At 34.5% G+C, this 21,545-nt stretch overlaps 1 long non-coding RNA gene across 1 annotated transcript in view; it reads right to left on the bottom strand.

Annotated features, from left to right (window-relative positions):
- The window catches only part of LOC128921868 (uncharacterized), a 34,343-nt gene extending 13,714 nt beyond the window's left edge, over positions 1–20,629 (bottom strand). Inside the window, exon 1 of the long non-coding RNA XR_008471178.1 lies at positions 20,493–20,629. This is a non-coding gene — a long non-coding RNA (uncharacterized LOC128921868). The remainder of the gene's footprint in view (positions 1–20,492) is intronic.
- Between the last annotated feature and the right edge of the window lie 916 nt (positions 20,630–21,545).

Genomic DNA, 21,545 nt, shown 5'->3' with positions numbered 1-21,545 from the left:
TGTGATGCAACCACTGACTCAAAGAACTGGAAGTGAGCAGAAACTTGTTCAGTAAGTCTGCACGATGCACAACACAAACAAGAATCGAATGAAGGAAAAGACAAATCCCGTCGTGTTTTAATGAAATTTTCTGCTGGTGGTCAGAAATTAAACGACCTATTGCTGTTTATTACAGATAAAACCAGCTGGATCCACCTTTGGTCTATGGTTTCACAATCTGGTGTGTTTTTTGGTCCATCCAGGAAAGATATATCATAATCAGAATATAATATTTTTTTAATAATTATTCTCTGTTTTCCATAAATATTGCCGCCAGCTAACTTACAGCCCTTAACGCCTCTTATTGATCTTTTGATTAAGAACTTAATTCAACTCTTGCACAGCAGCAAAACTGTCTTCGTAATTTGTGAATTGACTGAAGATATGTTCGCATTTTCACTTGACTTCCGGCAATTTCACAATTAGTTAACATCGTTTGTTGCCACTGAGACAAAGCAAGAGTAATGAATTGAGCAGGCCCACATTACGTAAGTAATGGCTACATTTAGATAGATTTATAGATTTATTTATCCACGAAAGTAACTTTTGACTTTTGCAGTAAGTCAACCAGTCAGGAGTACACACTGTGATTTTATATTGCATACGATCACATGAAACAGAATTTTTTTTTTTTTTTTTTTTTTTTTGTATAAAATTTATTTGCAATCTATCAATTGACAAGATTGACACAGGATTGATTATTCTCCAATGAGACTAATCAATATATTCTTCAATTACATTATTTGCTAATAATATTATTAAAACTACCTAAAATCTATATGGGAGATCCAAAATGTGAGTTCGTTTTAAGCGTCTAACAGCCATACTGTTGTCCAGTAAATTTATTGCCAATGAATTTTCATGATTAGACAGTATATCTAGGTATCTTCGACAGGCTTTGCCAATATCGTCTTTAACAAAAGGTATATTTAAGTCTTTGTGGATTTCGAAGTTGCTTATATACCAAGGAGCACTTACAAAGTTTTCTTAAAGTTTTCGATTGATATCTTTGGAGGATTTCAATGTTCGATGTACTCGCCGTGCCCCATAACTGCATTGCATATGTCCATACTGGTTTCAGAATTGACTTGTAAAGTCGTACTTTATTTTCAAGGCTCAGTTGTGATCGATGACCTAAAAGCCAATACATTTCTTTAGTTTTAAATTTCAGTTGCTTCGTTTTCTCTTTTATATGTGTCTTCCAAGTGAGTCGTCTGTCCAAATAAAGACCAAGGTATTTGACAGTTTCACTTTCAGGTATTGTAGAGCCATTTAATGTTACAGGGGGACATTTCCCAGTCCTTAATGTAAACGTTATCTGAACGGATTTCTGTGTATTTACCTCTATCTTCCAATCCTTTAACCATTTTTCGACAACATTAAGTTGTTCTTGTAAGTGAAGTGAGGCATCACTAGGATTAAAACTTGTGGCAATAAAGGCCGTATCATCAGCATAAGTTGCTACCTCTAATCCACTAGCGATCGGCAGATCAGCTGTAAATATTGTATATAACACAGGTCCTAAGACGCTTCCTTGGGGAACTCCAGCGCCAATCGAATATAATTCAGAAGATGCACCTTTTTCCTGGACATAGAACTTACGATTGCTTAAAAATGATTTTATAAGTAGATAGTAAGGCGCTGGAAGCCATTTCTTTATTTTATAAAGTAACCCTGGGTGCCATACTTTATCAAATGCTTGTTTTATATCTAAAAAGACCCCTGCGCAGTACTGCTTACATTCGAAAGCACTCGTGATAATTTTAACAATTCGATGACATTGCTCAGGAGTTCCATGCCCCCTTCTAAACCCAAACTGGTGTTCAGGTATTACCTTTGGTCCTCTAAAACAGGTAACATTCTCTTTAAAAGTATCTTTTCAAATACTTTAGAGAAGGTTGCCAGTAAACTAATTGGACGGTATGAAGAAGGGCGGTTTTCAGGCTTATTGGGTTTCGGAATCATTATTATTTCAGCGCATTTCCATTGACTTGGATAGTGGTCGAGTCTAAGCATAGCATTGTAGATATATGTAAGCATTCTGATACATTTTTGGGGCAGGTGTCTAAAAGTAAGTCCATCAATTTTATCAAATCCAGGCGATTTTCGAAGTTTAATTTTCTTTATTTCAGTCGTTACTTCCTTAATACAAATTTTTCGAATAGGCATGCTCATCTGACAAGGCGATTCTAGGAAGTTATGTACCTCAGCAGTGTTTTCGTTATCTGGAAGTACGTTTGGTGTAAAAACTGAATGCAAATGGTGAGCAAAAGCTTGAGCTTTCTCTTGATAATCTCTGCACCTGTGACCATAACTATTTTCAATAATCGTATTTCTCCTAGTGGGTCTCTTCAGATATTTAGTTGCCTTCCACAGGTTATGATCTGGGTTGTTTGCATGGGGATCTAGATTCCTTAGATACTCTGATGTTTCTTGATCTTTTATTTCCCGCAGTTTTGACTTCAAGTCGTTGGTTGCTTTGTTTAAAATTTTTTTGTCAAGAGGACTCCGACTAATTTGCCATCTTTTCCTGTGTAATCTTTTCTCTTTTATTAACCGTCTTAATTCAATAGGAAGAAATGGTTTTTTAACTTCATTAGCGTTTGATTGTGAAGTGAAAAGAAATCCCGCTTCATGAATAGCAATTGTAAGCTTTTCAACTGCTAAGTCAATCTCATCGCTAGATTTTAAGGGTACATCTAAATTAGTTCGATTCTCCAGCCAGTTTCTAAATGCTGCTATATCAGTATTTTGCGTAATAATCTTGTATGGTTTTTCAATACTCGACACAGTAGTCCCAAAAGTTACTATCATTGGTGAGTGGTCAGAGTTTAAATCAAAGCTCTCCTTAATGTGGAGTTGGTTTTGTGATATGCCATTGTACACAACAAAATCTAAAAAGTCCGGTCTTTTTCGAGGATCACTAGGCCAGTATGTAGGTTTCCCAGTAGAAATAGTTGAGTAATTAAACTTTGTTATACATTTAAATAGCTCAGTTCCTTTAGGGTTAGTCAGTCTAGATACCCACCAAGGATGCTTAGCGTTATAGTCCCCTCCAGCAATAAAGTGGTTACCAAGGCTTTGAAAAAATATTTTGTAATCATCTAATTTAAACGCAAACCGTGGAGGTAGGTACACCGCCGCTATAGATACATCAATATGCATACATTTAATTTGAACAGCTGCAGCTTGTATATTCACCAAATTAACGTTATCTAGTTTTTTAAATTTAAGCGTGTTTTTAACAATCACTGCTGCATCTCCATGTGCTTTATCAGACGGATGATTAGCATTTATAACTTCATATCCTTTAATATATAGATATGATTTCCTGGTAAAGTGAGTCTCAGAAATTAACATAATGTCAATGTTATGAGATTTTAGGAATAAATTTATTTCATTATAGTGATTGGAAAGTCTGTTAGCATTCCATATGGCTATACGAATATCTACATACATAATTTATTTACAAGTAGCATTATCATATTCAGTAAATTACTTGTTTGTTCAGCTTGTCTTTCTAGAAGTTTTTCAATTCTGGACAATACATCACCTTGATTGTTTATATTATCATTTCCCACTACCTGAGCATAAGTTGGCTGGTTTTGTTGTTGTTAATGTTTTTTAATTGTTTACTAGGACTTATGAAATTTGGCTGGCTGTAATTGGCTCGGTTATTTTGAGATTGACTCTTATTCAAAACATTAGTAGCAGACTTTTTGTTGGACATAATTTTTTGATAAATTATGCAGCCTTTATAACTGGCAGCATGGTTCTCAAAACAATTAGCACATTTAGCTGGAATATTTTTGTCTTTTGGGCAGTTGTCACTTGGATGTTGTAGTGAAAATTTAACACATTTAAATGTTTTATTGCAAAATGATTTTGTGTGGCCGAACTCCTGGCAACGAAAACATTGCACGATATCGCTTACCTTCTTTGGTGATTCTATATTAACAACAGCGTTTCCAATATATTTTAAGTTGTAAATTTCCGCGTTACTATTATCTGGCTCAAGATCTAAGAAAAACATATTTAGTGGCATCTTAGTAATGCGACTTTTTATATTATTAAGACCTCGAACAGCATGCCCAAGCAGCTCAACTTCGGCTTTAATTGTTTCCAACGGCGTAGTGTAATGGAGATTTTTAATTACGACACGAAAAGCTCTGTCTTGCTTTAGTTGAAAAGTATGAAATTTAACATTATCATTTCTCATAATTTTGATGAGTTCTCTATATTTATCGAAGGTTTTAACCATGATTCGGACATTACCATCTCGTTGTGCTTTATACGTGAATTCCTTGGCTTTAATTTTAGTTTTAAGGTAGTTTAATAGACCACTAATTTCACAGACTTCACCGATAAAAATTGGTGGAGGTTTTGGAGTTTCCAAAATTTCCATTCTCTCACGTTCTTGTTCAGTTGTATTTTTATCATTTATTATGCCATCAGGGTTTGTATCCTTCATAAATGTTTCTCCAACATCGTTATTTAAGATATTGAATTGGTTAAAATTATTGGAAGTTCATGCGCCATAATCCAGTGCCGGTTGTTTTCTAGTCACATTTGGTGAATTCTGTAATGATCTTTTCGCGGGCCGTTTTCTTACTTTTTGCCATTCCATACCAGCATCATCATCGTCGTCACTCATGTTGTTGTACTTGCCAGCGATCGCAAAGCTGGTACGTGTTATTGTAGCTATTGTTTTTGTCGAGTGCAGATGGGTTTTTGTTTTGGTTGTAATGAACAGATGTCACACTTAAGAATTGTTTTTTTTTCACTTTCGTTTTCGCGTTTGCTTTTTTTTTTTTTTTGGTTGTAATGAAGAAGATAAATAGACACTGATCTATGACCGTTCTCAATGAGAGATGTTTTGCAACTCATGAAACAGAATGCACTCAGTGAAAAAGTAGTTAGTTCGTCCCTTTTGGAGTCACCATCGTTTGGGAACTTAATAAAGCATGAAGACGGAAATGACAGCGAAATTGATGACACTGTTGAAATGTCAGGAAATAATTCGTGAAAATAGAAAAACCAGTTTATTCGAAACTTTATAGCATAGCTTTATTTACATTGATTACTGTGAATTATTGATTTCTTTTTCAAATCATCATTTTATATGAGTACACATATACTTTAGAGACTCGCATCTCGCCCCTTTTCTTTTTAAAAGTCACTCTCTTCTAAACAAACAAAAAACCGCTTTTAATGTTTATCAGAATGAGTAATCTTCCATGTGGCAGTGTTCTACAGAATCTAGCTTAATTTCCTACTGGATAAGTTGCCATAAGCAGTGGTAATGACAATGACTCTTCTTTTTCTTGACTGGCGTAGTCACCGCTTATGCGGTTATAGCCGAGTCCACAATAGTGCGCCACGCATCTCTCTTGTTGGCAGTTTGGCGCCAATTGGTAATACCAAGTGAAGCCAGGTCCTTCACCTCCTTGTCCTTCCATCGGAGTGGAGGTCTCCTCTTCCTCGGCTTCCACCAGCGAACACTTTCGAACACTTTCAGAGCAGGAACATTTTCGTCCGTTCGAACAACATGACCTAGCCAGCATAGCCGCTGTCTTTTCAGGTGTTCTCCAGGGAAGCGTGTTGGGGCCAGTGCTTTACTTGCTTTTTACAAGTAATATCCCCACTGACTCAAGTTATGTGACAGCGAAATTTGCGGATGACACAGCCTTGTTAGTAGCAGGAGAGTCAACCTCAGTATCTACCCTTCGAGAAAAACAGCAGTCAATGCTATTACTAAATGGGCTTCCAAGTGGCGCACTAAATTAAACGATTCCAAATCAATGCACGTAGATTTTACTTAAAAAAAACATCATACCATCCCTTTTATTTAAATGGTACCCCTATATCACATCACAATAATGCTAAGTGCCTAGGAATCACCCTAGATGCTAAGCTTCGCTGGAAAGAGCATGTCAAGAAAAAGGCTACGTTTTACCATCTAGGCGGTAGGAGATCTACGCTTTCAATCGAAAACAAGCTGTTTATATATAATCAAGTACTAAAGCCAATTTGGGCCTATGGAGCTCAACTATGTCGTTGCTCAAGTCAAAACTGTATTGGCTGCATTCAGCGCCACCAAAATAAGGTACTAAGAAGTAGAGTTAATGCTCCTTGGTATGTTAGATTTGCTGACCTTCACCGTGATCTTGGTGTGAATTCAGTAGTAAACGAAATAACTAACCTTGCAAAGACTCACGAAATGAGGCTTAGACAGCATGTAAAGGAAGCGGCATCCAGACTCATGGGAACTGCTGAACGAGAAAACAGACTGAGACTTAAGAGGCCTTCAGACTTAGCAAAGCAACTGTTGCAACAAATGAGTTTCTCAAACATTTAGCTTTTAATTATTATTTTTAACTTTTAGAATTGAATTGTTGTTAGTATTTAATCATTGTATACTAGGTACAATTGTAATAATAATAAAAAAAATTTTGTATTGATGAATGTTTAACGATTACTGTCGAATGTAGAATATAGTAGTTGAAGGTCATTTCGAAGGGGAATTAGTTAAACAGTTAGTAATTCCACATTGCAGGTAAGGATAGAGGCATGACCAAGTTGAGTTGAGCAAAAACAATTGCATACAAACACTTTGCTAACTAAGCATGGCATGGATAGGCAAGTACTCGGAGTGAAGGCATTCAACCTGCTTACAGGAATGTTATGTAAAAATGCAATACAAAGTAAAGAACGCTTTACGACAACCTCCTTTGTTAATGTTACTGGCGGTTGGTTACTCACATTGGCCATTACGTGCCCTCCAAACTCACCAACGAAGTGAAGTGGCAGTACTTTATTAGTCAAGCACTCAACATAAGACTGAGCACCTTATTGCAATAACACTGCGAATATGTCTACTGGTACATTACGTTGTTGTAAGTTGCTCTGTTTATTTTGTTCTTTTTTTCTCTGTTTTATTCAGTATACTCGCACATAGGAGTGCAGATGGGAAAGAACGTTAAGATGTATGCATTCCCAGGTAGAGTGTAAAATGCCAAAGGCAGAGTATAAAAGGCCATGCGTACAAGTAAACAAAAACAATAAAAATGGTTGTCGATAGGAATTAGGAATTTATAATATTTGTTTATGAAATAATACTTAGTATTATTTTTTTAGGGAGGCTAGCCACTAGAATTACGTTCACTTACGATAGACGAGATTTTAATACCGGTAATCTCTAAAAAATGCCAATATCTCTGAAAAACAAGTAAGGAAAGGCTAAGTTCGGGTGCAACCGAACATTTTATACTCTCGCAATTTATTTAGAGATTTACCTATATTTTCGGTGAAAAATTACCCTTAGGCACTGAGTTCTTCATGTTTGATATCAGGGGCCTTGAAAAGTCATGGTTCGATTTTGACAATTTTTCCACAAGTGATGTCACAGCTCAAATACAGTATTTGTGTAAAGTTTTATTTCGCTATCTTTATCGGTTCCTTATGTATACATTATAAAGTGTAGGAATCAGAAATCAGGAATTATATGGGAAGTGGGCGACGCCACGCCCATTTTCCATTTTGTAAAAAAGCTGAGTGCAGCTTCCTTCTGCCATTTCTTATGTAAAATTTGGTGTTTCTGACGTTTCTCGTTAGTGAGTTAACGCACTTTTAGTCATTTTCAACCTAACCTTTGTATGCGCGTGGGCGCGGTGGGCGCGGTTATTATCCGATTTCTTTCATTTTTGGACTGGAAATTTCGGTTTACATAGCTTTATTGGTTTGCAATATATATACAAAAAACCTATTTGGGGGCGGGGTCACGCCCACTTTTCCAAAAACATTACATTCAAATGTGCCCCTCCCTAATGCGATTCTATGCTCCAAATTTTATTTTCATACCTTTATTTATGGCTTAGTTATAGCTCTTTATGTGTTTTTGGTTATCGCCATTTTGTGGGCGTGTCAGTGGTCCGATTCCGCCCATCTTCGAACTTAACTTTTTATGGTGCCAAGGAACTCGTGTTCCAAGTTTCATTAAGATATCTCAATTTTAACTCAAGTTACAGCTTGCACGGACGGACAGACAGACATCCGGACTTTACTTTGAACTTTACTCGTCACCCTGATAACTTTGGTATATATAACCCTATATCTAACTCGTTTAGTTTTAAGACTTACAAACAACCTTTATGTGGACAAAACTATAATACTCTCTTAGCAACTTTTGTTGCGAGAGTATAAAAATAATTTATCTCAATGTATGTCATTCGCAATACAGGTTTGTGAATTTCCTTCTGTCACACAATAATATTTACTGTACGTTTGAGTGTATATTTGTGGTAAGAAACATATGCATTTCTTGCTAATTGTGCACCTGGCGGTGTGAGAAGTCGTTACACACACCAGTTTCCACATTCATACGCATGTAGTTAGGCACCAGGTTGTTAATGAAATGGAAATGCATATGTACGTACACATGTCATGTTACGAATTTGTAAGAAGAATTTTGTTTTCTTATGAATTTTGGTTTCCAAATTATATGTGTGGTAAAAAATAACAAATTATAGTTTCTAACCACAACCGGCATTCACACCGAAAGATATTTCTCAACATAAATGGCACATCACAACTTTATTCCAAAATTATAAGCGAATAAACAAAACTTTTCTAATTTTTCTTTCATATTTGTTATGAACTCCAACATAATCTCATCAAAGCATTGTCTTGAGATATCAATAGCCGAAATGTTGAAATTTTAGTTCTCCGTTGAAGATATGTATTCGAGTGAGGGACTCCATAGTTATATATCCATTATCAAACAACATCCATATCCATCTATACACAAACGAAGAATTTAAAACGCCGACAAGCGAAACCTCCGGCAGAATATGTGTTCCTCACAACACAACACAACGAATTCTATTAATCACCGGCACAAGGAAATAGACAAAGTCTCAACTCAGCATCACATACACTGCTCGTTCATTCATTCACCTAAGCAGCTCACCACATTGAATCGAATGAAACCACAAGACACTCATTGTTTCCCCAACTTTAGAGCAAATATGTTCGTTTCTGCTCAAAATTGTGCACAGATATGTACATTTACTTGAGTTATTTATTTTGGTAGATTGCAGTTGTACTAACAACAAAAGCGGATGCCAAAGGGCTTTCTGCAAGTGATATATGTATGTTTTTACACTAAGTTTTTAAGTTTTAAATTAATAGTGTTTCAACAAAATCGTACCAAAGGTAGTCTTTTTAAAAACCTTTTTCTTTACAAGTATTCATCCATCCATGCAAATGTAAACAATTTTGGCTGTTATTCTTGTATAAGTATATTTAAAAGTCTGCAGTTGCGCACTATCTCATAGCGAAGGCAACAGGTGACATTCATTGAAGTTCACCACATGTAACAATGAACTGTATACTATTACAAAGAACACGTGCAACATAAAGATACATATAAACTGAGAGCAATAGATTTAAGGTACTCATGTGATGTTTATTGCCAAGGAAATCGTTAGTGTCCGACCGATACCAAATTGTTGGCCGATGCCGATGCCGATTCTTTAATCAACAATTAAAAAAATATATTTACTAGCTATTAATAAATATCAATTTATCGTTTTTGAAATGTATCATTCTCATTTGGTTGATATTCATTTTATTAAGCTTACGTTTTATATATAAAGCGATTGGTATACATGGCGTATGAGTAATTTATTCCGCATTCTTGTTTATACGATTATATATGTATATAATATATATTTTTGTAGTGTTATATATCATCTAGTTATAAACGGCTATACGACTAGTAAAAACCCAATTTGTCAGTAAACTGTTTTTTCCCCACAATAAATTATATACCTCCAGGTTTCAGAAGTGCTTCAGATTTAAAGATGCCAAGATTTTATTTTTAGTTTGTATAAGGAAAGTGTACAACTTCACTTTCATCAAGTATGCAGGTTTCAATTCAGAATAATTGAATTCCATATATAATTTTGCGTTCAACAACAAATGGTAATTAAATATTGTATTTGTGTCGATATCATGTGGACCAATTTCCCTTCAAAGACAAAATTTACTTAACTTTAAATTTGACCTCACTTAGGCATACAAGAACAGCTAAGTTGGGTCACCATTGTCACAACTCGAGTACTCTATATTTGCTTATGTAACTTATATATTAGACATTGGGGAAAGCAAAATTCCGTAATGTTTTCATATTACTTTTTAGACAGCATTTATTAATTACTCGTTAGTAAAGTTTCGAATGAAACTGGTTTAACTAGATTATGTATATTCATATTCCTACATGTAGAAATATGAGTAAATATATGGTAAGAATATTCGTAACGTACCATTAGTCCCAATACTACTTTTTACAAAATTAAAATAAATAAAAATATTCTTAGAAATGATTGTAAAAGTATCTAAAAATAAAGAAACGTTAAACGTTTATAGTAGAGAATATTAATTAAGCGATATTGGATATTATATAGAAGTACATTCATATATTATTGTATTGAAAGTACTGGCCAAAAATCGACGAATTTAGTTTGAAAGGCAATGAAAAGTAAGACAAATAAAAGCACAATTTCATATACTACTTAGATTTATTATTTATTCATTAATAAAGATTTTAGGCCGTTTTTTAATAGAATTGGTTTGTTTCTGACATGAGAGTCATTTTGTTAGCCTCTACCTTAATATCACAAAAAGTTGAATCCGCATACTAAAAAAATGTAGTAAAATTAAATATAGTATCTATTATAAGTATTAAGACACATAAGACACACTTTGTAGTTGGTTGAATATTATTATTTGCCAATTTGCCGTTAGATGTTGACTTTAACACCTGTTGAACACTTCCACCGAGAGGTGCCAAACGGTCAATATATGGGTTCACATATACGCACCTTTCATTATAATATTCATAATTACATAGCATACAGCTTTCTTATTTCCTTTTATTTTTTATTCTTCTGGGAAGCTCTTGACTCATACAATATTTACATCTAAATGCCACAAAAGAACCTCAGAAATAAATTATACCTGAGAATAGTTCCGTACTTCACTAACAATAACCCCAAACCAATATTAATGGTGAAGAAGTTGGCTATGAACGATGTTGAAATGTTATACTCATAAGCCTAGAAATGGAATGAATGGAGCCGTTCAACAACTTGCTATTTGCTTACCAACGTTCATGTATAATCAAAAGGCAAGTAGTAACACAAGTTTCGACACTTAGCGTTGTATAACGTTCATTCATATTCGTATTTATGTATGTTCGAGAAGAAACTGATTTACACTACAAAGTAATGGAGGATACAACATGTATGACCATATGTAAATTCATAAGATTGCATATACTTTGAGTTTATAGAGACCTGTAGACTGTATAGAAACCATATAAATTCATAAGATTGCATATACTTTGAGTTTATAGAGACCTGTAGACTGTATAGAAACCACCTAAAGGTATATAAAATTGTTTTGGAAAAATTTGTTTGGGAAATGTTTTATAATTGGATGTCGCTACTGTCGGTGTACCTTCAATCTGTATTATATTTAAATTCCAATTATTTTATTGTGTGTGTTTCATTTTATACTTTTTTTAATATCCTAATAGCTTGAATAGCTGTCCGCTTTAAAGTAATGTTAATATGAAACTTTTATGTGCAGTCAAATACATGATCTGCTAGTTAGTCCTAGAGCTAAGTTGACTTTGAAAGTGTAGACATTTTTTACAGCATATTTCCATTTCTCAGTAAAATTAAAAACGGCAAAACCCACATAGGAAAGATATTAGCATTCGTTTAATCATTTTATTTTCGCATAACAAACTATATATGAAGGACAATTTTCGACTCCAGTCTACATGACTCCTTTTGACGTCTTTGCGCAATGAGTACAGTCGTTCACAGTCAACTGGTGAAGTTATCAGTTGATTATGGAAGTATTTATTAAACTCTCTCTTGGATAACATTTTTCAAATAAAGTAAAAATAAAGCTAAAGAAACACCAGTTGTTTTCATACGCGGAAATTGAATGTTGTGTGCAATTGAGGTCGTTTGTCGTATACTTCTAAGCCGGAAATTAAAAAATATGCGTATAAAAGTCACATCATGGCTCACGCGCAGGTACTTGAACAACATATCAGCATAGCTACAGTTTTCCATAAATATACAAATACGCGGATACCAATACTAATACTAAGGAAAAACAAATTTAAAAAACAAGTGAAATAAGAATTGTATATGTATTAAATAATATATTCCACAAAACCTATGTATATTAAAAATCTAAAGCCATGATATTCTCAGAGCTGTGATGTCAACTTATGTGAATGTATGTAAGTTGCAGGTGGGTTTGTTGCTAATGGCGCATTATTGTCATGGTAGACGTCTGGCAAAAGCTGTTCTCTGATGAACGCCACGAAATCGACACTCCTAGCTAAGGAGCTATTGTCGCTAATTATCTTATTTCAGATATATTACACGGAGGGCAAAACCACTGTAATACTAACGCTGCGATTGCTACTTAATCTATGACTAATTCGTGCTCATGCATTTAATGAGATTAACTTCTTCTGGTTGAGTAGCAGACAGGCAAAATTTAACACAATTCATATTCTTTTAAGGAAAAAAAAGTAAGAAAGAGAAGAACGGTTGTAGGAAGTATCAACGCATTGAGAATCAAAACATACGAGCAGATATAGTTCTTAAATGAATGTAAGTTTCAATTCTTGAGACCAAATGTTTTAAAATATTGAGATATTACATTCGAATTGGTAAAGAGGGGTGAAAATATTTAAAAAATAAATACTGGAATAAATGCAATTTTTTTTTAATTCAGTAGTAGAAAATAACATATGATTTTTGCTTCTTTATGTTTGCTGATGCAGTTCCAGTGAAAATATAAATTAAACCGATTAGAATATGAAATCACACCAACTAATAAAAATACCTAAACACCTTGGTTAGTCCAATGCCATTGTTTTAGCTTCGGGATATTGTATGCAATTTCCCAAATTTGCTAAAATCAGCAGAAATGCTGTTAACGTTAGGTTTACGTATTTAATGAGCTTATTAGCTCACAAATGGCGCCAAAAAGCAAACATATTGCATAAATACGAAGGCAAACACTAATGTATTTTTGCTGAAATTCCGATGTATAAATGTTGTGCAGTAAAGTAGGTGTTGGTTATTGAAAACCTCAGCAACAACATTGTTTTTACGTCGCTGTCGTGATATTCAATTCCATGTGGATGTGGAGCTGTTGATCACTCCTGCATTGTTTTCGCTTTAATTCCGCTCTTTTCTATATTTAATATGTGAAACATTCTGATTTCGATGTTATCGATTCTTGAATTTCCAATATCCATATATATACACGAATTATTCGCTAGTTATTTTTGTTAGTATGACTATATGTTATGTTTAGCATTTGAATATATGAATATACCTGTAGTACATATATATGATATACAACGATTTTAAAGCTGCTTTCGACAGCACGAAAAGGAGTTGCCTTTACGCCGCGATGTCTGAATTTGGTATCCCCGCAAAACTAATACGGCTGTGTAAATTGACGTTGAGCAACACCAAAAGCTCCGTCATGATTGGGAAGGACCTCTCCGAGCCGTTCGATACCAAACGAGGTTTCAGACAAGGTGACTCACTATCGTGCGACTTCTTTAACCTGATGCTGGAAAAAATTATAAGAGCTGCAGAGCTAAACCGAGAAGGTACAATCTTCTACAAGAGTGTACAGCTCCTGGCGTACGCCGATGATATTGATATCATCGGAAGCAACAACCGCGCCGTTTGTTCTGCTTTTTCCCGCATGGATAAGGAGGCGAAGCGAATGGGTCTGGAGGTGAATGAGGACAAGACGAAATATCTCCTGTCATCAAACAAACAGTCGGCGCATTCGCGTCTTGGCTCCCACGTCACTGTTGACAGTCATAACTTCGAGGTCGTAGATAATTTCGTATACCTGGGAACCAGCATCAACAACACGAACAATGTCAGCCTCGAAATCCAGCGCAGAATAACTCTTGCCAACAGGTGCTACTTTGGACTGAGTAGGCAATTGAACAGTAAAGTCCTCTCTCGACGAACCAAAATCAAGCTCTACAAGTCACTTATCATTCCCGTCCTGCTTTACGGTGCAGAAGCTTGGACGATGTCAACATCAGATGAGACGACACTAGGAGTTTTCGAGAGGAAAATTTTGCGCAAGATTTATGGTCCTCAGAACATTGGCAACGGAGAATACCGCAGACGATGGAACGATGAGCTGTACGAGTTATACGACGACATTGACATAGTTCAGCGAATAAAAAGACAGCGGCTACGCTGGCTAGGTCATGTTGTCCGAATGGACGAAAACACTCCAGCTCTGAAAGTGTTCGATGCAGTACCCGCCGGAGGAAGCCGAGGAAGGGGAAGGCCTCCACTCCGTTGGAGGGACCAGGTGGAGAGCGACCTGGTTACACTTGGGATCTCCAACTGGCGCCGAACTGCGAAGGAGAGAGACAGGTGGCGCACTATCGTCGATTCGGCTATAACCGGCTAAACGGTTGCAACGCCAATCACATACATACAATCGACCAACAAACTTGTGTTCCATTTACCTTTATAACCTTGTTCAAACCTGTCAAATGTCTTGATGAAAACTTTCACCGCTCTCATCGTTACAACACCTAAATTTTCAAGAAAAAGTGAATATTCAGTGATATGTTCCTACATTCTGCTTGATAAAACAATGAATTGCCTAGAAAATTTCAAGCAACTATCTTCAAATATATATGAAACGAATAACTAGGTAACTCCAACGTTTTTATTTTTATTTTGACGTCCAAACGTACTCATTCGACATCAATGGCCAATCTAGAGTGACAGGAGCCCGTTAATACGGTAGACATTGTCCTAAAATCTCGAAATGGACATTCTTATAGTTTGTTGGATTAGGTTCGAACTTACATATATTATTTCATGTAGTATACTCGCAATAATAACTCTAACAGTCTACGAGCTGCAGAGCTAAATAGAGAAGGTACAAGCTTCTATAAGAGTGTAAAGATGCTGGCGTACGCCGATGATATCGATATCATCGGAAGCAACAACCGCGCCGTTTGTTCTGCGTTTTCCAGACTGGAGAAGGAAGCGAAGCGTATGGGTCTGGTGGTGAACGAGGATAAGACGAAATATCTCCTGTCGTCAAACAAACAGTCAGCGCATTCGCGTCTTGGCTCCCACGTCACTGTTGACAGTCATAACTTTGAAGTTGTAGATAATTTCGTCAACCTGGGAACCAGCATTAACAGCAATTACAATGTCAGCCTGGAAATCCAACGCAGAATCACTCTTGCCAACAGGTGCTACTATGGACTAAGTAGGCAATTGAAAAAGTCTAAAGTCTTCTCTCGACGAACAAAAACCAAACTCTACAAGTCTCTCATCATTCCCGTCCTACTTTACGGTACAGAAGCGTGGACGATGTCAACATCCGATGGAACGGCACTAGGAGTTTTCGAGAGAAAGGTTTTGCGGAAGATTTATGGTCCCTTAAGAGTTGGCAACGGCGAGTACCGCAGACGATGGAACGATGAGCTGTATGTGTTATTCGACAACATAGACATAGTCCAGCGAATAAAAAAAACAGCGGCTACTCTGGCTAGGTCATGTTGTTCGAATGGATGAAAGTGCTCCAGCTCTGAAAGTATTCGATGCAGTACCCGCTGATGGAAGCCGAGGAAGAGGAAGACCTCCACTCCGATGGAAGGACCAGGTGGAGAGGGACCTGGCTTCGCTTGGAATAACCAATTGGCGCCAAACTGCCAGAAGGAGGGATACGTGCGCGCTGTTTTGGACTCGGCTATAACCGCGTAAGCGGTGTCTTCACCAGTCAAGAAGAAGAAGAAGGTCTAACTTTCTCGAATGAATTACTTTTCGAACTGCTATTGTTTGGCAAACATCCCTTACCTTCTTTTCTTAAAACGGAATGTCATGACAGCATAAATATTACATTCAAGTTCATATTTAAGACTTCACTTCTATTATTCAGTATGTTCTTCTTTATTATTGTTAAGTTATTATTTCACTATGTAACAGTGAATGCTATTTTTTATCATAAAATCGATGTTTTCACTTATCAATTTGTTAACTCTTGAATGCAATGCATTATATATTCATTAAATATAAAATGCTTCTGTTGCGTTAAGCGACTTACATTTATGTATTTTTAAACCTGAAAGTAAATAAACAATAAATTAAAAACCGAATTGTAAAATAAATATTAATAAATTGAATTTATAAGCCTTGAATTATAAAATATAACATACTTAACCTAACAATTAATTGATAATACTAATCTGTTACTTACCATAACTTAATCTAGTACAATGTTTAACGAAAGATAATCATACTCACCCCTTTTGTAACACATGCTTACATTATCACTAGTTTAAGCCGTTAGTTTAAGATTTAGGCTAAGCGATTCCATAAAACTTAATAAAGAGCTCTCTTTGTATTGAACCGTAAAACCGTACGCACGTGTTTTAATTTGTCGGCTATTTAATTTAATTTTCGATACAGTCAATTTGTTGATTTTTAACTTTAATCGCGCATCCCAATTTAAAATAACGTTTAATTTATGGAAGAAAATTTGTATGAAATTTGACTTCTATTGCCATCTCAAGAGTTCGAGTTATGAAAGTTCAACTGAATGCAATAATTAAAATATTTTCACTAAAATCAATCTTAGGCATATATTTTTTTAAACTAATATAACATTTCGTCATATTTCTAAAAATTATTATTGCTCTTTATTGAGAATTCGCAATATTGTATATTTATATATACCACTATATTTTTGACAAGTAAAATTTATAGGACATGTAGATTAATTTCTGGAATAATCCGATTAACATAATAACATAAGTGGTGTTTTCGCACTTTACTTATGCACGTATATATTTTCAGTTCATGCATTTATTAAATAAATTTGTAGGGCATTAAAATTAATATAATCGATAGTATTTATATATATGTAAATGTATATAGATATACATACATAATCAAATGCTACAAAAAACAAAATATTTTGAAATTTATTTTAAATACATTTACTTTTACATTTATTTGTGGATTAATCGCTACTAATTTTATTCGTGATTGAACAGGAGAATCGTTTACTAAATTTACAATTAGAAGTTAATGAATTTATAAGATTCATTATTGCCTTAAGTATAATAAAGAGTAGAAATAAGCAATGAACTAAATACGTACAAACAAAACAAGTTGTATATAAATATGTATATGTGTTGACGATATGAAACTCATTTCCGCGCTTTATAATGCTCGTATTATTGTCAATGGACTTGCGGTCATTTGCCTAAAACCGCAACTACACACATTTTCTTTCACTTCATTACAAATGTTCAAGTAAATATTTACATTAATAATTTAATTTCAAAAGCATGTGACCAAAAGCAAATGCCTTTAAATGATCGTATTTATATTTGTATATATTCCTTGTGACTGTGTTATAAATTTGCTGCTAAGTACTACTACAATATTTTGTGGTTTGTATTGTTTGTTCATATCTTTTGTTATTTAGCTAATTAATTACAAGTTTGCAGACATTTTGAGGCAATTTACATATATTATGTAGCGCTAATGCTTTCCATTCTCATTACAACGGCTGTATACGATTCAGCATCACCCACTACAAATGATGGCTTAATTCATTTATTTTCTTATTGTATGTTTGGGTGGCAAAGACAAATAACTCCTAGAAAGTTTGGTTGATATAGTTTAACGGAGCCATATTAACTGATGTGGGAAATTATCTCTAAAGCGAAAAATATGTGAGACTTTGAAAAAAAGTAGTTTTTTCGCGCATATATGGTTTTGACCTCTAACATGTTAGTGGCTCCCCCTGAAGCACAGAGCTTGCCAAAGATATACGAATATATGTGTATGACCAACTAAGAGTAAATGCAGTAGTGTTTTATAAGATACAGTTTTTAATAAAACAAATGTGTCAATTTAGATACCAACACAGAATCTGCTTTTTTCTTGCACCATTTAGAATATAACGTCAACGATAACATCTAATTTCTCGCAACTGTGAAAATGTCTCCAATATAACAATGGAAACCAGTAGTTGAAATCCATGTCGAATGAGTAACTTCATGTAATATATGAGTGTGTGAGAATCATAATTCGAAAGAGTGTATATATAATATAATTAGAACACTCCTTGATAGCCGTAATGGGAGTACATATTTTCAAGCCTTAAATACCTCGGCATTCATAACTACATAAACCTATTTGTATATAATCAATTAACAAATGAAGCTGAAATATTATATACTCGTATTTACCTCTTTCTTTCTTCTTTTTAAACTTCTTAAGAATAATTAATCAGATGGAATTCTCATTTAGGATTTGCGTTGGCAATTTAGAGATCATTTTAATGAAAAATATTTATTTTTTCCCATGAGTTACTTTATTCAATATTATCCGTAAGAAACTAATTTATCAGTTTGACTTAAACAGCTTGCGCTATTTCTACATAACTCAAAACTTTAGCGAATCATTAATTATTAGCTTTACGATTAGGTCATCATCTTGGTCGCAAATATGCCGTTGTGGTCAGGTGACCTTTTGCATTGCATGACCGACTGGTAACTGAACAAATGTCAATATTTACATGACAAGCAGGAGCTAACTTAACCGTTAGATGATTAATGTTTAATGGAAACAGTAAAAACGAATTTTAGTAGAGAATAAGAGGTCAAATAAATCACACTAAGCTTCGAGTCTCAATGCTTGACATTACAAAAGCGGTCAGATTTTTCATTCCTGAGTATATTCAAATTAATTCCTGCAATAATGATATTAAATGGCAGAAAGGAATAGACTGGAAAGATGAAACCGAAATAATTAATATTCTACTTCAATTTTGCCTTATCTACTCAATTTTGAGGCCAGACAAAAAATATCCCACTCTATAAACACGTATAAAGTTTGGTTTAGTTGTAATTTTATATTCGTTATAACTACTATATTCGTAGAAACTAGAACTCTACTTCTGGTTGAAGATTTTGGATGGATGGAATTTCCAATTCTGATTTATACATTTCTCACTACGCATTTCCTCCTTTTTCGCATTTCGTAAGTTTGGTAGACATCCCAAATCACTTTCGCTTTTTCCATCTCTACAACTAGATGGAACGCTTGTTGAATACAATGACTAACTCATTCGTTTTGCTGCCAGTTAACCGAACTTTGACCGAATTATCTGATTTGAATCCACATTTATAGACGTTCAACTTCCACCCTTTGGAATCAATGCTTCCCCGCACACTATATGTAATGCCACTGCCCTTAGTAAACGAAAATTTTTAGTTTTCGTTAGTCACTCATCCGTACGAAGAAACTGGTAATCAAATAAATTTGCAAAATTATAGTGCAAAATATAAGTGCATTATAGTCATGACTTGGTTATACACTTTTAATAGTTAATTAAGGTGGCTTCAGTGCCCATCAAACCAATATAGTTCTGGCCTTAACAAACCTAATAAACTTTGCCCTTTGCCATTTATCACTATCGTAATCAACTAAAATAAGGAAAAGCGAATGAATAGCACACAATGAAATAGCACATCAGATAACTTTTTGACGTGAAAAGAATATGTAAATGGCAGAGGCTGCAGAAATAATATAAACTGGGAAGGAGCATAAAAGCATTGCTTTATTTCTACTTTCGTTTGTTTAGTATTAGAGAATCTCATTAATATTGAGCAATTCAATTTGAACAAAATTCCGAATAATGTGTTGAAGGTGGATAAAGAATCATGTAAGGAAGACGAGTATCAATTATTGAGTTAGTTGTTGCTACGTCCATAAAATTAGGTTCATGATTCAATGGAAATTGTTGGTAATTTCATAAATAACCAAGTACATGAGTTTATAAATGAGGAAGAATAAGTACATATACATTATGTCACAAAATTTATGTATGAATGCATGTACAGAAAAACCTTTTGTTTTGATCTGTTCTGTGAGAGTTCACGTTTAACTCTGATATGCTTTATTCAAATTTCGTTCGTCAATACATTTCTTAATTCTAATCTCTTAACTAGGTACATATGTATATGTGTGTATGCTTACTGTACACACATATGTGTAAATAAGCATTCTATTTTTCTTGCATGCTTCAGATGACAACGCATTGATATTTTACAACACTTTAGATTAGTGCATCTAACGCACTTATACACATACGTACACTCACTTGATATTGTCTTATCAGTTGCTGCTTGTGGGCATTAATATTTTGAGTATGTATGTGTTGTATATTAATATTAGTTTTATGTATACTCGTACTCTGATTTATGTGTTTTCTTTTATATGCAATGATATTCACATTTTTATGAGTAAGTCTCATTTTACAATTTTATTTCTTACCATTTCACTTGATATTTAGTGAACTGTATATTATTTTGTTCCACTTATTCTAATACAAATTTCATGTTCATATATTTATGAACATTCTGTCAGGGGCCAAAGTTTTATTCGATAGGCAATGATTTTGTTGCTTACCATTGCACTTGACATTTAGTGGACTGGATCTTCTTCTTTATTAATGTACTTGTGTCAAAAATATAATTTTCTATATATAATTCAAGTTTAGGCTATAAAACTTTCATGTTCATATATTTATGAATAATGCATATAAATATATGTATTATGTACAGAGATTTATTCATGAAAAAATATCTAAATTCATTTATAATGTGTTTTAATTTTTTTTTTAAGAATATCTTAATATCACACATTATGAGCACTTGCAATGGGCTATGTATTTTGAAATATAAATTGTCTTGATTATGATTTCATATAGAATTAGTAAGCAAATTATTTTGTTTAAATAATTTTTGTGCATATACATAATACATAATAATATTATATTCTCACTCATACGACATGTACATCATAGTAATCTCTTACGTAATGTACAACATACAACTAGAAATTTGACAGCTTAGTGAATTATACGATTTTCTTACAAACTCACATTATTATTAAAAGGGCTATTATACTACAGGGAGTGCGTGTAACGTGTATGAACAGACAGACTAACCTGTGTCTCGATTATAAACAACTGAAATTATACGTCTGCCATGTTATCCAATAGAACATAACCTAAAACAATACTTTACTAATATATGTATCTGGCATAGGAACAGCTTTAAGCGATTATAGCCGAATCCACCAGAGCGCGCCACTCGTTCCTCCTTTTTGCTTTTTGGCGCCAACTGGAAACACCAAGTGAAGCCAGGTCACTTTCCACTTGGTCCTTCCAACGGAGTGGAGTTCGTCCTCTTCCGCGGCTTCCTCCAGCGGGTACTGCATCTTTTTATTCGCTGAACTATGTCAATGTCGTCGTATAACTCGTACAACTCATCGTTCTATCGTCTGTGGTATTCGCCGTTGGATCATAAATCTTGCGCAAAACTT

Source organism: Zeugodacus cucurbitae, chromosome 5, assembly GCF_028554725.1.
Source record: "Zeugodacus cucurbitae isolate PBARC_wt_2022May chromosome 5, idZeuCucr1.2, whole genome shotgun sequence".
Lineage (NCBI taxonomy): Eukaryota > Metazoa > Arthropoda > Insecta > Diptera > Tephritidae > Zeugodacus > Zeugodacus cucurbitae.
This window is presented reverse-complemented; position numbering and strand designations above follow the sequence as displayed.